Raw genomic sequence first — 18,404 nt, forward strand, 5'->3', positions numbered from 1 at the left:
TTTGGGACCGGATTGTTTCGGGATTTTTGCTGGTCCGGAGGTGTCTGGACATCGATTTGGAGGGAAGGTAACAGAGAGGATTCGTCTGTGAAATATACACGGAGATCCCAGCTACCTGCAGAGGATTCCCTTCTTGGGTAGGCGGAGACGAGGCATCTAGCCCCGCTCGGTGGGGCTGAGCCAGGCCGGGCCGCAGCGGCGGACGCCGGAGCGGGGCCGGGCGGGGCCGGTGCAGGCCACGGCTGCGGGCCGCGGTAGCGCTTGGAGCCGGGCGGGGCCGGTGCAGGCCCCGGCTGCGGGCCGCGGTAGCGCTTGGAGCCGGGCGGGGCCGGTGCAGGCCCCGGCTGCGGGCCGCGGTAGCGCTTGGAGCCGGGCGGGGCCGGTGCAGGCCCCGGCTGCGGGCCGCGGTAGCGCTTGGAGCCGGGCGGGGCCGGTGCAGGCCCCGGCTGCGGGCCGCGGTAGCGCTTGGAGCCGGGCGGGGCCGGTGCAGGCCCCGGCTGCGGGCCGCGGTAGCGCTTGGAGCCGGGCGGGGCCGGTGCAGGCCGCGGCGGGTACGGAGCCGGGCAGGGCCGGTCCAGGCCGCGGTGGCGGGAGGTGGATGCCGGAGCCGGCTGGGCCGCTGTAGCGAACGGAGCTGGGCGGAGCCAGGCCAGGCCAAGGCGGCGTGAGGAGCCGGGCAGAGCCGGTCCAAGCCTCCGCGGCGGGCGGAGCCGGGCCTGCGGAGGGGTTTCTGTTTTTTTTTTGTTTTTTTTTTTTTTTTTGTTTGTTTGTTTGTTTGTTTGTTTGTTTGTTTTTTTAATTTTACTTAAATTTTTTTTTTTTTTTTTTTTTTTTTTTGAGCATCTGCAGTACTGGGGAGTTCGTGGGCCCTGGGCAGCCTATTGGGGGTTTGTGGGAAGGGAGGTGCTTGCAGACCCATTTGGGCAGACAGACGGGGGGGTTTTAGGGCAAAGCGGGGGGAAGTGGTTGTTTTAGATAGTGTTGCAATTGTGACACGTGTGTACCTGTATCTCTCTTCTCCCTATCCGTTCCCCACCGTTTGCCCATCCTCTTTTTCTTTCTTCATTTCTTCTTGCCTTTCTTTTTTCTCTATTATAATTAGTTTTTTTTTTGTTTTGTTTTTTTTCGGTTTTCTCTTTCCCTCTTGTCCCTCATCTTCCACTTATTTTTACTTTAATTCAAGTATACAATAGGTGCTACAGGGAACACCTCACATTTGCTGGGTTTTCCCATCCTCCACTGCCTCATTTCTGTGTGAACTGATTTAGGCTACCTACACTATCCCCCTTCCCCTGCATCTTGATATCCACTATCATCTACTGTCTCTCCTATATTCCACCCCCCACCTCCCGTTCTTTGATCCACAAAGTGTCTAACTCTTAATTTCTAATACCTTTGTTCTGTTTTCTGTCTATTATCCACTCTTGAAACTATTACCTTTCTTTTCTTTTTCCCTCTCTCATGAAAACAATAGCTGTGTAGTTCATACCATATTCCTCCCAAATTCAGTCATCAACTTCATAAAAGGTACTCTACCTACAGCTATAACTCTATACAATCTACATGAATCTAACCTCCATCCTTCCAGATCTCATATTCCTGCTTTATTAACATACATCACCAATACAACTTTACACTTTTCCCTTGCTTACACAATTGCCTTTCCCCAACACTAATACTTTCCTCTAAAGTGAACTTAACCAACAACAAGTAACTAGAATAAGAAGATAAAAGTGACAAAGAGAAGATATAACACCTGTGCAAAAATAACAACTAATTAACCTCCAAGAGCAGACAAAGAAGCTAAGGAACTGATTAAATTCGTCAAAATAAAGAGATGACCAGAAAGCAACAAAAATCTACGAACCAAACCAATAATCAGGAAAACATGGCTGAATCCAATCAACAAACCAATAATCACGAAGGGGAGCAAAACTTGGCACAAGCAATGAAAGATCTCAGAACATTTATCACCGACAAAATTGATGCAGTAATGAAAGAGGTTAACAACATGAAGACATCACTTGGAGGGGAAATTGCAGACATACGCAAAAACATAACAGATATGATGGGAATGAACACCACAGTTCAAGAAATCAAAAATACACTTGCAGCAAATATCAGCAGACTAGAAGAGACAGAGCAGAGAATTAGTGATGTGGAAGACAGTACATCAGAAATCAAACAGATAGTAGAAGGGGTCAATAAGAAAATAGAAAAAATCCAATTAGGATTTAGGGACCTGAATGACAATGCAAAACGCTCAAACATACGTATTATAGGCATTCCAGAAGGTGAAGAGAAGGGAAAGGGGTCAGAAAGAGTGTTGCAGGAAATAATGACTGAAAACTTCCCAAATCTACTGAAAGAGACAGATGTACATATCCAAGAAGCACAGCGCACTCCACAAGTCATAAACCCCAACAGGCCCACCCCAAGACATATACTTGTCAAATTATCCAACGCTCAAGACAAAGAGAAGATCCTAAAAGCAGCAAGAGAAAAGAAAACCATCACATACAAGGGAAGCTCAATTAGATTAAGTGCTGATTTTTCTTCTGAAACCATGGAGGCAAGAAGACAGTGGTATGATATAGTCAAGGTACTAAAGGAAAAAAATTTCCAACCAAGAATACTCTATCCAGCTAAACTAGCATTCAAACATGATGGAGAGTTCAAAATATTCGCAGACAAACAGAAACTGAAAGAGTATACCAACAAGAAACCTCCCCTTCAAGAAATTCTAAAGGGAGTTCTGCAGGAAGAAAGGAAAAAACAGGAAAGGCAAAGTTGGAGGAGAGTATAAGACCAACAACAACAACAAAAAAGACAAAAAAAAATATACAAACAAAATATGACAAACACAAATCCAATCAAAATATGGCTAACACAAATAATTCCTTGATAGTAATAACACTGAATGTCAATGGATTAAACTCACCTATCAAAAGATTCAGACTGGGACACTGGATAAGGAAATATGACCCATCCATATGCTGTCTACAAGAGACACATCTTAGACCCAGAGACGCATGGAGATTGAAAGTGAAAGGCTGGAAAACAATCATACAAGCTAACAATAACCAAAAAAAGGCAGGAGTAGCTATATTAATATCAGACAAAATAGACTTTAAGTGTGAAACAATTGTGAGAGACAAAGAAGGATACTACATTTTAGTCAAAGGGAAAATCTGTCAAGAAGATCGAACAATCATAAATATCTATGCCCCTAACAAGGGTGCCTCTAAATACGTCAGGCAAACGCTGGAAAAACTAAGTGAAAGAATAGATACATCTACAATTATAGTGGGGGATTTTAATACACCACTATCAATTCTGGACAGAACATCTCAAAAGAGAATCACCAAAGACACAAAACATCTGAATAGTATATTAGAGGAGCTCGATCTAATAGACATATATAGATCGCTACACCCAAACACAGCAGGATATACATTTTTCTCAAGCGCACATGGATCATTCTCCAAGATAGATCATATGCTAGGCCACAAAGAAAGGCTGAACGAATTCAGAAAGATTGAAATCATACAAAACATTATCTCTGACCACAGTGGAGTCAAGCTGGAGATTTGCAAGGGAAAGAAGCCCAGATTTCACACCACGATTTGGAAATTAAACAACACACTCTTAGAAAAACAGTGGGTCAAAGAGGAAATCTCAAAAGAAATCAATGACTACCTTGAAACAAATGATAATGATAACACAACATACCAAAATTTATGGGATGCAGCAAAAGCAGTACTGAGAGGGAAGTTTATAGCCATAAATTCATATATCAAAAAAGAAGAAAGAGCAAAAATTGAAGAACTAACTGCACATTTGAAGGAATTAGAAAAACAACAACAAAGTAACCCAACAGGAAGAAGAAGGAAGGAAATAACAAAGATAAGAGCAGAACTAAATGAAATAGAAAATAAGAAAGCACTTGAACAGATAAACAAGACCAAGAGCTGGTTTTTTGAGAAGATTAACAAAATTGACAAACCTTTAGCAACACTAACAAAGAAAAAAAGAGAGAAGATGCAAATACACAAAATAAGAAATGAGAAAGGCGATATCACCACTGACCCCACAGAAATAAAGACTATCATAAGAGGATATTTTGAAAAACTATATTCCAACAAAAATGACAATCTAGAGGAAATGGACAAATTCCTAGAAACACATAAACAGCCCATATTGACAAAAGAAGAAATTGATGATCTTAACAAACCAATCACAAGCAGAGAGATAGAATCAGTTATTAAAAATCTCCCAACTAAGAAGAGCCCAGGGCCAGATGGCTTCACAGGTGAATTCTATAAAACATTCCAGAAAGAACTGACACCAATCCTGCTGAAACTATTCCAAACCATCGAAACAGAAAGAACATTACCCAACTCCTTCTATGATGCCAACATTACCCTAGTACCAAAGCCAAACAAAGACATCACAAGAAAGGAAAATTACAGACCAATTTCTCTAATGAACCTAGACGCAAAAATACTTAACAAAATACTTGCTAATCGTATTCAACAACACATTAAACGAATTATACACCACGACCAAGTGGGATTCATCCCAGGTATGCAAGGATGGTTCAACATAAGAAAATCAATCAACGTAATACACCATATAAACAGATTGAAGGAAAAAAATCACATGATTATATCTATTGATGCAGAAAAAGCATTTGACAAAATACAGCACCCTTTCTTGATAAAAACACTCCAAATGATTGGAATACAAGGAAATTTTTTGAACATGATAAAGAGTATATATGAAAAACCTAAAGCCAATATTGTTTACAATGGAGAAATCCTAGACTCCTTCCCTCTAAACTCAGGAACAAGACAAGGATGCCCACTGTCGCCGCTCCTATTTAACATTGTCTTAGAAGTACTTGCTCGAGCACTGAGGCAAGAACCAGAAATAAAAGGCATTCAAATTGGAAAGGAAGAAGTCAAAATTTCATTATTTGCAGATGACATGATCCTATACATAGAAAACCCTGAGAGATCTACAACGAAGATTCTAGAACTCATAAATGAGTTTAGTAAAGTCGCAGGTTATAAGATCAATGCGCAAAAATCAGTAGCATTTCTGTACACCAATAATGAGCAAGATCAGGAGGAAATCAAGAAACAAATACCATTCACAATAGTAAATAAAAAAATCAAATACTTAGGAATAAATTTAACTAAAGAGGTAAAGAACTTATACACTGAGAACTATACAAGATTGTTCAAGGAAATCAAAGAAGACCTAAATAAATGGAAGACTATTCCTTGTTCATGGATAGGAAGACTGAACATTATTAAGATGTCTATCCTACCAAAATTGATCTACACATTCAATGCAATCCCAATAAAAATCAATGCAGCCTTCTTTAAGGAACTAGAAAAACTAACTATGAAATTTATTTGGAAAGGAAAGAGACCCCGAATAGCCAAAGACATACTGAAAAAGAAAAACGAAATTGGAGGAATCACACTACCTGACTTCAAAACATACTATAAAGCTACGGTGGTGAAAACAGCATGGTATTGGCATAAGGAGAGACATATAGACCAATGGAATCGAATTGAAAGCTCTGATATAGAACCTCACATATACAACCACATAATATTCGATAAAGCCACCAAACCCTCTCAACTGGGAGAGAGTGGCCTATTCAACAAATGGTGTCTGGAGAACTGGATAGCCATATGTAGAAGAATGAAAGAGGATTACCATCTCACACCTTATACAAAGATCAACTCAAGATGGATCAAAGACCTAAATATAAGAGCCAAGACCATAAAAACCTTAGAAAGCAGTGTAGGGAAACATCTACAGGACCTTGTAATAGGTAATGGATTTATGAATATCTCACCAAAAGCACGAGCAGCAAAAGAACTAATAGATAAATGGGACTTCCTCAAAATTAAAGCCTTCTGCACCTCAAAGGAGTTTGTCAAGAAAGTAAAAAGGGAGCCCACACAGTGGGAGAAAATATTTGGCAATCATATATCTGATAAGAAACTTATAACTTGCATATATAAAGAACTCCTACATCTTGAAAATAAAAAGATAAACAATCCATTTAAAAAATGGGAAAAAGACTTAAACAGACACTTCTCCGAAGAAGAAATACAAATGGCAAGAAAGCACATGAAAAAATGCTCCAAATCTCTAGCTATCAGGGAAATGCAAATCAAAACCACAATGAGATACCATCTTACACCCATAAGATTGGCAGCTATGAAAAAAACAGAAGAATACAAGTGCTGGAGAGGATGTGAAGGAAGGGGAACACTCATCCACTGCTGGTGGGAATGCAGAAGGATCCAACCATTCTGGAGAACAGTATGGCGGTTTCTCAAACAACTAGCCATAGATTTGCCATATGACCCAGCAATACCACTGCTGGGAATATACCCAGCAGAACTGAAAACAAGAACACAAACCAATATATGTACACCAATGTTCATAGCAGCATTGTTCACTATCGCCAAAAGTTGGAATCAACCCAAATGCCCATCAACAGACGAGTGGATCAATAAAATGTGGTATATACACACAATGGAATACTACTCGGCTGTAAGAACAAACACACTACAAACACATGTGATAACATGGATGAATCTTGAGAACCTTATGTTGAGTGAAGCAACCCAGACATTGAAGGACAAATACTACATGACCTCAATGATATGAAATAAACAAGCTGCCCTAGATAGCAAGAGACTGAACGATAGGCTTGCAGGAAATCGGAGGGTGGAGGAAGGATATGAGCCGATGTCTGCAGGGGTGGAATTTAAGACGAGATGGTGGTAAGTATGAACACAAAGAAGAGATAAAAGGGGGGCAAGGGGTTGCCTTTGCTTGGGGCTTTGCGGGTTTGAGGGTGGCTGGGGAGGGACGGGTGGGTAACGTTGCCCAAAAGTGGGGGGAGGGAGGGGTAGCATACGAACACAGGAGAGGGTCAGGAGGTGGTGGAGAGTAAAATGCCAAGAAAATCATATCAAAATATAATAAAGAGGGTTACCTGTTTAGAATGCTCGGAGGGGAGGGTCTGATGCAGGACGGGCTCCTGGGGAATGTCTAAATGCTCATTCTGCCAGAGTGGGTGACACCATGGGGTAGAAACCCAAGTAGTGAGAGTGGGGGTGGACCCACATCCTGGGGAGGACTAATGCCATCCAATAGAGGGAACTGTATCCCTCGAGAGAAAGGGTGGCTCCCAGGGCATTGGGGCAGTTGAGCAAGTTAGGCCCTGAACACTATTCCATCTATCTCTGGAAGTGGCTCCTCAGGAAACGGAGGTTGGCTATCACTGAGGGCACTAAGGTGGAAGGGAAAATGGACGTTAAATGTGTGGAACCAAAGTAAATGGGGGGTAAGAGAGGAGTTTCTTGAGAGTACACAAGGATGGATATAAAACATGTAATATTACACCATAACATATAGGAGATGACAGACTGATAATGTAAACCATAATGTAAAACATAGGATAACTAAAAATGTAAAGAACTGTGTATCCTAAAGTATGCACCATAATGTAAATACAGATGTCACCTTGTTAGAAAGCTAATGTCTCAGACTCTGTACATCACTTTAAGTAAATATGATATGAATAGGGCGTAAGAGTATCACTGTGGAAGGGAAAAGGTTTTCTGGTGGATGTGTGGGAGTGCTGTATATTATATATATACATTGCTGTGGTCTAGGACTCCTGTGAAGAAAAGCTGAATAATTAGGGGGGGGGGGGGAAATAGGATGTGGAATTTTTTCAAGTCAACATTCTTTATCTAAGTTCTTTATCTAACTTTATCCAAGTTCTTTATCTATCCTTTAAACTCATCGCTATATGCCATTCCCTAGTAAGGGACCATGACATTATATTGGGCTTCAAATTTCGGGGAGTTCTGGATCACAGAGTGTTTCAACAATGGCAATGGAGGGATACTGGTATGGGATACCAATGACAGATGATATATGACTGACAGGGAGCTGTACAGAACATATGTCCAGGGTGCATGGTAATGTTTGGATATACTCATAGTGGCAACAATTAAAAATCACAGTAGGGGGGGTACTGGGTTCCCGGCCAGTGGTGCTCTGTCGTGGTCCCTAGGGGAGCAGCGACAGTCTCCCAGGTACAGTGGTGGGGACCGGGAGGGAGTGAGGGTTCAACAGTGAGCCCCTGATACTAATGACTATGCTTGTGAGCTGATAAACCCAAAATAATAACAAGGCCTAGAGCAACTTTGTGCCTGGGAATTCCCTTCTGTCAGCCTTCATGTTACTCAAATGTGGCCAGTCTCGAAGCCAAACTCAGCATGTAAATGCAATGCCTTCCCCCCAGCGTGGGACATGACACCCGGGGATGAGCCTCCCTGGCAACGAGGGACCACTATCAACTACCAACTGATGATGCAACTGGAAAATGACCTTATATGGAAGGTTCAATGCGGACCAGCAGAATATCCATGTCTACATAAAATACCATGACTTTAAAATGCTGTTTGACCTAAAGTAAGGGGGAAATGGAAAGGAGAAATGAGTTTATATGGCTACGAGTTTCTAAAAAAGAGTCTGGAGGCTGGCAGAAGGTTTGCCCTCATGCACAACTGAGCAGAGTCAGAGAGACAGATAAAGCAGATACAACCCCCAGATATTGGTTCCTTTGAGGGCTAAAGAGACCCATGGGAGTTATGGTCATGGCCGATGGGGTTAACTACCAGGGCAGATGGCCCCTCTTTGGAAATGGTGTTTATGTGTGATGAATCTGGACTCAGATGGGATCTCCCTTCATAAGACTTTCATGCTAATGTGCTGGAGGTGCAGTTAATGTAGGGGTTTTAGATATATTTAGGGGATTTGAATCTCTGGACTGACAATGTGATAGCCAGATCCTGAGCCTCAACAGACTCCAGCACCTACAATCTGATTTATTGGACTTACCACACTCAGCTAAGATGGAGGTGAAGAAGAACAACCACCACACCATGGAGCCTAGAGTGATTACAACTGAAAATGGGAGGATTGCATCCAGCATCCAGGTGGAATCTGAGCCTCCTCTTGACATAAAGGTGCAATGGACACAACCAATCCAGTGTCCACATAGAAGAGGTGGCATTGGATTGGGAAAAGGGGACATAATGGACAAAGGGTATGGGGAAAGGCAGGAAGAGATGAGAGGTGGAGGCGTCTTAGGGACATGGAGCTGCCCTGGATGGTGCTTCAGAGGTAATCACCGGACATTGTAAATCCTCACAGGGCCTACATGATGGAATAGAGGAGAGTATGGGCCATGATGTGAACCAATGTATATGAGGTGCAGAGGTGCCCAAAGATGTACTTACCAAATCCAATGGATGTGTCATGATGATGGGAACGAGTGTTGTTGGGGGGGGGGAGAGGGGGGGTGGGGGGGTGGGGTTGAATGGGACCTCACATATATATTTTTAATGTAATATTATTACAAAGTCAATAAAAAATAAAAAAATTAAAAAAAAAAAAAAAAAAAAAAAAAAAAAAAACAACCAAACATACAAAGATTCATGACAAATACAGAAAAAGCTCCTGGCAATAAAAACCCTACCAAATTATCCAGATGCTGCATTTATCAAATAGATGCCTTAAAGGAATTGTTATAAATATACTAAAAAATGGGAAATTTATGAGCTGATGGAAATGTGTATCTTGATTGAGGTGGTAGTTATATCTATAATATTTAGTAACAGTCAAATAAAATTATGTAAATACAATGAATTTATTCAAATACATTAAAAGTTATATGAATTATGTTCAGTTTTTAAAGCATTATATTTTTTTATTGTACTTTCTTTGACTCTCTTCATAGATCATCTAAATAGCAAAATGAGAAGAGTTGTTTTAAGTATTCTACTTTCCTCTCTTTCACCTGATCCTGAGAAGGGTTACTGGGATGAAACATAGAGAAACAGGGAGCAGGCCGTATCTGAGTCCCCAGGAATTGCTCCCAGTCTCAAGGAGCATGACCGTCTGGGCCTCTGAAGTGGACACACCTTCCTTCCCTGTCCCAGCCTGCCCTCTATGCTCTGTGAAAAGAAAAAAAACTAAATAGAGTTACTAAGAACAAGAGACTCAAAATAGAGTCAGAAGTCAATTTGGAGGTTATTCCTGAGCAAATATCACAACCTGCCAAAATATACGAAACCTCAAGTAACAATGTCCTCAACATTCAAATATCTGGACAACATTAACACACCCACATGATAATGAACTCAGTAGCTAATACCTAAACGGAAGACAGTTTGGAGCATCCTGAGTATCCTCTAATCACAAACAGCTCTTGTGATCTATTTTTGTGTAAAAGCTCGTCCCTGGAAGATCCAGACAGGGCACAGATTGCTACCTGAAAATGTGCTTCCCAAATTGCAGTTCTAAGACCTCCCAAAAACTCCTTTGTTGCCTTGCATCTTGTTATTTCTCAGCTGACTCCATTCTGCTGTGCAGTTAATTCCACCAGAAAGGGTAATGGCTCCAAGAGCACCCAAACTCTTTTCTTCAAAAATTTAGAAACTTTTCATTTTTCTCTTAATTCATCAGCATTCCTGAACCCATGCCATCCCTAAGAGGTGTATGAGAAATGGCATTTTAATTTGTAGTTCACACATTGCAAAATTTTGTACTCATAATTTGTATCCTCATTCTAAAAGAGGAGCTCAAGTATGCATAAGCTCCAGGTCCTATAAAACCTAACACAGCACAGAGTATGTGCTTACTGGATGGTGATTGAATGGCCTATTTGTGAAAATCATTAAGGAGATAAAGTTTTGCTTTCCACACTGTACCCACATCTGATCTGTCAGTACACGTGGTCTCCAGATTTTCTGTACCTTCTCTCTCCTTCTCTGTTCACTATCTTCAAATACATTCTGCATCCAAAATGACAACAAATGATTGATGAATAAAAGCATATGTTTCATGAACATCTGTTATTGCTCATCCGTGTTATGTCCCAGGCCTTCTAAGCACTTGGCCTCTGCAATTTCCCTGCAGGTGAGTAATGAAGAAAGGACTGAAGTGCTTATTAGGATGTAATATTATGAGCCACTAGGTGCCTAGAATTTTGCAATGTATTTTACAGGAATTGTCCAGTTTAGGACACACAACTAAATGAGGCAGATCCTCCTTTTTTCTCTCTTTTGCAGGTGGATTTTACAGAAAAGCGCTAGAGAGGAAAATAACTTAAGCAAAGTTACACGAGTGGTGGCACAGCCAAGTCTCTAATCAGTATATCGTGGCTCCTATGCCCCTCCCAGAGACTATCTTCTTCCTTTGGATTCACTCAGCATGAAGACTCCAGAGAGGAGGCAGAGAAAGGCTTGTAGAAAGGGGATCAAAGCATCCCCTGGCTTATCCCATGGCCTCTCATCTCCATGGCACACTCCCTTAGTGGGAGTAGCTGCTCAAGGAAGTGATAATGACACAGATCCCCTCCAGCCCATAGGCCATGTCCAACACACGTCCTGGAGCTACAGACACAATATAATGGTTGTGGGCTTCCCAGTGCCATTGTGAGTCATCACCAGTGTACCCAAGCCCCCTATTCTATTGGTTTCCACTCTTCCACTCTGAATAGAAAATATTCACACACATGCAAAATTCCTTCCACAGCCTCTTCTAGATTTTTTCAAGCACTTGCCCTAGCTTACCCTAGCTATCTCCAAAACATAGCCTAAAATTTAGGTTTAAATCATTTATAGACATTAAGGCAGTGATTAATTGGCGGAAAGAAAATCCTGGTGACACTGGGCCACTCTTTCATCCAGCAGCTGCTCTGAGGTGGGATAGCATAAACAGCTCTACCATTCTTCAGCCCATAATTCTGTTGATACTGTTCTCATCTAGGACTGAAGCTACTCCCCCAATGAAGTCTCAATCAGTGTTTTCTCTCCCATTCAAACCTGACAGCCTCTGCTGTGCTGTTAAAGGAAAACGGCCACACTTATTTTCCAGAATTACTTCAGAAAAAGCATGAATGCCTCTAATTTCTGGCTAGATAGTTTCCGGAGTATTAATGGTAAGACATATTTTGCCCCTTCAGATTACCACCGCGAAGAAGAAAGAGGGATTCTTTAGAAAGATTCAATATACAGGTGTCCAAATAGTCTCCATTATCTTAGAGGCTGCTTCCCTCTGATGGGACAGTCTCTTCCATTTGGAAGGTTGAGACCAATCCTGGCTGTCCTTTACTTTTTCCTTTCAACTCTAATCTCCAGGTTAGAATTATTTCCAGAAGGGCCATAATCGAAAGAATGAAGAGGTGTGACTTAAAGTGCTAGCATATGGAGAGAATTGTATATGGTTTGATGGAGAGTTGTTTTATCCTTTCCCAAGTACCAGCTCAGGATGACTGTAGCATGCTCACAGATGGGGTTGGTAATTTAGAAGTAGAATCATATACGTGTGCTCTAACTTTTGTCCCTCCAGCCTTCGTCCATGGATTATTGAAAAGGAAACATTACTAAGGTTCATCTCCACCAATCTATTTAATATGGATATTTCATTGGACAGGAGATCAGAATTCATAAACAATAAACTGGAAATTCTGCCCTCATGGATCCAAAAATTCGCTGGTGGAGATCAAGCAGAAAATTGCATTGTAGTATAAGGAGGACCTTGGCATGTTAAAAATTAGGCAGAACCAATCAATAGGACTTGTAATTGAGGCTTAGAGGTTGTTGAGGAAGTATTTTGATGCTGTTCTTTGGTCTCTACTTGCATGCCTCTTTTGAGACACCATTTTCTATTTACATGACAAATGCAATAGCCTCCTACCTTGTCTTACTGCTCCCAATCTGACCTTCTTGAAATCCATCACTCTATAACTGGAAGGACATTTAAATACTTAAGAACTAGCTTCTGCCTTCTTCAGATAATGCAGACAGCTGAAAGTGCCATTACTCCCACTTTAAAAAGAGGAAAAATCTATAAAATTTCCACATTTTTTGAGTTCCGTAAGGAGCTGAGATCACATTGCGCCAAAGGGGCATGAAATCCAAAGGAAACTAGATTTTATAAGTGGTATAGGGAGTGAGCACTGACCTGTGGCATAGCATAGGAGGAAAATGAGGAATCCCAAAAGTGGGTGTGAAGTCAAGTAAACATTTTAATAATATGACAAAGGAAAATTTAGAACACCTGGGAACTGCAGATACAAGCTAAATTCATTTCTACATTGCAGGCTTTTCTCCATGGTTGTAGCAGTTTGATATTATTTGTGATTGCCAAAAAGAGATGTTGATGATGTTTGTAAATTGGTCAGATTCTCTGGGCATGATACCCCTATGATTGTATTAAAGAGGTGGCATTGGATTGGGAAAAGTGGACATGGTGGACGATGGGTATGGGGAAAGGCAGGAAGAGATGAGAGGTGGAGGCGTCTTTGGGACATGGAGCTGCCCTGGATGGTGCTTCAGAGGTAATCACCGGACATTGTAAATCCTCACAGGGCCCACTGGATGGAATGGAGGAGAGTATGGGCCATGATGTGAACCATTGTCTATGAGGTGCAGAGGTGCCCAAAGATGTACTTACCAAATCCAATGGATGTGTCATGATGATGGGAACGAGTGTTGTTGGGGGGGGGGAGAGGGGGGTGGGGGGGTGGGGTTGAATGGGACCTCACATATATATTTTTAATGTAATATTATTACAAAGTCAATAAAAAAAAATGAAAGCAAAAAAAAAATCAGTTTAAATTTTTACTTTATTAAATCAAGATTAGGGCTTCGATTTGACCACATCATTAGGGCATGCAGGATTGAGTCCCTGCTGCCTTGGTGGGCTGTATAAATGGACGCTCAGTCAATAACATGGAAGTGCATACAAAGCAAAGATACACAGAGGAAGAGAGACAACTCCATAGACACGGAGGAGAGAACTTGATACCAGAGCCCCAGAGAGATGAGACATTAGCCTGATAGTTTACAACTGACCTTGTGAAGAGAATAGAGCTATTAATAAGCCCAGAAAGAAATGACTCCCAGGAAGAAAGAAGAGCCCTCCAGCCTACAGCTGAGATCACAAGGAGCTGAGCCCAGGAAGCCTTAAGAGGAGGAGGAAGCCTGAACAATCACAGACAAGGCCACCCTCTTCAACACGTGCAACAGACTTTGGGTGAGGAAATGCTTTTTATGGTACCTTGAGTTGGACTCTTTAGGGCCTTGTGACTGTAAGCTTCTACCCCAATACATACCCTTTATAAAAGCCAACAAATTTCTGGTACTCTGCATCAGCACCCCTTTGGCTAACTAATACAATGGTCTCCCACTAGTCTTTCATGAAAAAGATTTGGAGCAGGGCATGAGACAAGAGGAAGCATCCCTAGTAAAAGCTAATAGCTCAAAAGAAAAAAGGCTTAAGGCTCTAGGGAAAGAGCAACAGACACTGTCATCTGCAGTGCAGAGGTAAATTTAAGCTGTGGTAGGGGAAGACAATACAAATAGGATCTCTACCCTTAAGGATAGAAAATAAAATGTTCCAGTTCCAAGCCATTGGAAGACTTCTGCTGGGAGAGGCAAGATGACTGAAAGATCCCCATGCCAAGATCAATGGACAAGCGAGGCTGGACCCCCTGTCCTCCTCCACCAGTCTAGCTAGCGGAGAGTAATAAGCAACAGGAGTCTACAAGAGAAGGAGAAACACAATTGTGAAAAGAGAACTCTGAGGTACAGAAACACAGGAAAAGTCTGAACCTTCCAAACTCAACACCATACAAGTACTTTACACAAGGCAAAAAGGTAATGCTCAAGGAATTTGAAGCAGATGATCTCCTGAAGGTAAACAAAACAATAATAGAGCACAAATATCAGTAGTTTTATATAATGTCCTGTACAAATGGCCTAGTAGAATATTACATATGCAAGTCATCTATTAACCTTTATCTCTACTGCTCAATAAAATGGTGACAGGTATTCAATCAAAGAAAAATAACCACACAAACAAACAAACAAAATAGAACTTCAAAGTAAGGAAAATAAAATAGCAAACTATAAAAAGACATAATAATCAGCAGAACCAGATTCAAAGAAAAACACATTTTGGAACTATCAAAAAGGGGTTTAAAAGAAGTATGATTAATATATTAAAATCATTATTGGAAAAGATGGAAATATGTATGAGCAAATGAGAAATCTCAGCAGAGTGAAAGATACTTCAGGAAAGTGTCAAATTTATGTGAAACGTAAAATATCTGGTAAAAAAGATGAATAATGCCTGCAGTGAGTTCATCAGTAATTTGGCAACATCAAGGAAAGAATCATGGGACTTGAACAAAGGTCAATAAATATGTATACTAAAATACGGATTGTGTTTAATAGTATAAATATAAAAATGTTCTTCTCTTGTAAAACATTAAGAATATCATGAAACATGGGAAAATTACAAGGAATGTAAATCATGGATGATAGTTAACAGTAATAGTGTAATATTTTTGCAGGAATGGCAACAAGATATTATAACAATTTTAAAGGACAAAATAGAGGAGTGTAAGATTGCGGCGGCTTGCTCGGTCGGTAGAGGTGGGGTCTGGCTGCGGACGAGGGGTCGGTCCAGCTCTGGATGAGGGGTCGGTCCCGCTTGGGACGAGGGGTCGGTCCCACTTGGGACGAGGGGTCGGTCCAGCAGCAGACGAGGGATCGGTCTCACAAGGGGTTGCGCGGTTCGGCTGACGGGGTCGCCCGGCGAAGCCGGCGACGAAGGGGTCGCCCGGCGAAGCCAGCGACGAAGGGGTCGCCCGGAGAAGCAGGCGACGAAGGGGTCGCCCGGAGAAGCAGGCGACGAACTGGGGACAAGGGAGGCCAGGCCCTTGTCGGGGGCTCTCAGGACTGGAGGGCGCACGGCAGAAGAACTACCGCGGAGACAAGGTAAACACGCAAGTCCACTTTACTGAGGGAGAGGCAACAGTTTTATAGGGGCTGGGGAAGGCTGATTGGTCGAAGCCACGCCCTGTTCTGATTGGTTGCCGGCGAAAGGTCAGTGGGCGGTACTGGACGGGGGAGGGGTGGTGGTTAGGGATTGGCTGTCGCTGTTGCTGGGGGAAGGGGCAGGGTTTAGGGATTGGTGGCTGCTGTTGCTGGGGTGGAGGGCAGACTTGAGTTTCCCGCCCACGCCTGGCTGTTGCTGCTGTCGGGGGAGGGGAAAAGGGCGGGCTGGATTTTTCCGCCCACACCTGGCTGTTGCTGCTGTCGGGGGAGGGGAAAAGGGCGGGCTGGATTTTTCCGCCCACGCCTGGCTGTTGCTGCTGTCGGGGGAGGGGAAAAGGGCGGGCTGGATTTTTCCGCCCACACCTGGCTGTTGCTGCTGTCGGGGGAGGGGAAAAGGGCAGACTGGAATTTTCTGCCCTGCGCCTGCGCAGGGAGAAGGAAGAAGAAGGGTGCCGCCCCACAAGGCATCGGGTGGCGCCATCTGGGAGGAGGGGTGGCCGCGGAAGCATGGCTGCCGAGAAGGGGAGACCCGAGGGCACTCTGCGCCCATGCCGAGCTTCCTTCAGGGGTGGCGGTGGGCCCGACCAACCACCCTATTATGGGGGCAGCGGAATTAGGCCTACCGCGGCCGCTCCCCTGCCAGGCCAGCAAACCACACTTCAGCCCGAGGGGTGACCGCATAAGATGGTTTGGGATTTTTCCTCTTTAAGTTATGAAAAGGTGGTAAAATTGATTGAGGTGACACCACACAATACTTTGATTAAAATGAGAGCCACTGAGTGTATATTTTTTGAATGGGCTATACAAAGCTTGGGACTGAATAACACAGGGTATCCAGTGGTAGAAGATGGACTGTAGTTAACAATAAATATGAGAATGTTCTGTCATGAACACTAATAATATATAATAATACAGAGTGTTATTAATAACAACTGGGTAGGTTGAAGGAAAATCCACCAAATGTTAGATAGTGGCTATTGTTAGTTGTCCATATAATTTGATGATGCTCTTTCATGGTTTATAACAAATGTTTCACAACAATGCAAATTGTTGGTGGTGGGGTGAAAAAAAAATGACTAAAAAAAAAGCATCAACAAAGCATTCAAGACTTGTGGGATAATTTTAAATTATCTAATATATGTATAATTGGTATTCAAGAAGGAAATAAAGAGGGAACAGAATAGAAAAAATACTTGCACAGAAAATGATTTTGACATTTTCAAAAAGATTGAAAAACATCAGCCTACAGATCTACATATAACAAACTTTGAAGTTTAAACACAACACTTAGTTGCTGTTTCACAGTTCCGTAGATCACAATTGCAAGCATCTCTTAGCTGGATTTTCTGCTTGGGTCTCACAAACTGAAAAATTCTTCAGGTGCAGCTAGTCCTGCAATCTGATCTGAGGTCGGAGAATACCTCCAAGCTAGTTTTAGCTTTTGAAGAATTCTTTTGTTGTGATAATGGTACTGAGGTCTCTGTTTTCTTGCTGGCTGCTAGTTGGGAATGTCTCTTAGGTAGCCATGTGGTCCTCACACAACACTGAAGCTTCCTTTTACAAAGCAGCAGGGGAACATATTTTAGGGGCTTGGTGATTAGATTAACCCACCTGCAATGATCTATCTTTTGATTAAATCAATTCTACTGATTTGGACCTCAATTATATTTGAAAAGTTCTTTTGTGTGTTGATTAAAATTTAACATGGGAAGAATATGCCATCATATTCACAGGCTCTGTCTGAACTAAAGAAGAAGACATTGATAATTCAGGATACATATCAGGAAATTTCCTTCACCAATTAGAGACATCTGATACAATCAGTTGAAAGCCTTAAATGGAGAAGTGATGCTTTCAACAGTCAGAAGAGAGAATTTCCATCTCTATATCTGCCCACCAGCTTCTCCTGGAGATTTCATCAAAAACCTTCATTGGAGTTCCCAGAGTGCAGCCTGCTCTAGGAATGTGGACATGTGCATCCCCACAGCTGTGTGAAACAATTTTAAACAATCATATACTATTTTCAGATATCGCCTGTCAGTTCTGTTTCCCTAGAGAACTTTGACTATTACAGCTTGATACTTGGCATGGTTTTTGAGAAACAGAAGTTTAAACATGGAATTTCTGAGTTGGTTTGGGGTTTTTACAATTGGTTCTCTACCCTGACTAGATTCAAAGGCTCCTATTACTCTATTTCCAACAACAAATATGCCCATGTGCTCTGCTAAATAAAATACTTTGCTAATGCTTTGATATATAGGTATATATGTATAGAGATTGATGTGATGACTTAATTCAAGCAAGAAATCAATACACAAGCATATTTATTTTATTAAACTTGTATTAAAACTTGGAAGAATATAAAATAAGCAAAGAATTGTCTACAAACAGGGGTCCAACTGCTGCATCATAATCCTTTATGATGTACATACATACCGATAT

Source organism: Dasypus novemcinctus, chromosome 8 (genome assembly GCF_030445035.2).
Source record: "Dasypus novemcinctus isolate mDasNov1 chromosome 8, mDasNov1.1.hap2, whole genome shotgun sequence".
Classification (NCBI taxonomy): Eukaryota; Metazoa; Chordata; class Mammalia; order Cingulata; family Dasypodidae; genus Dasypus; species Dasypus novemcinctus.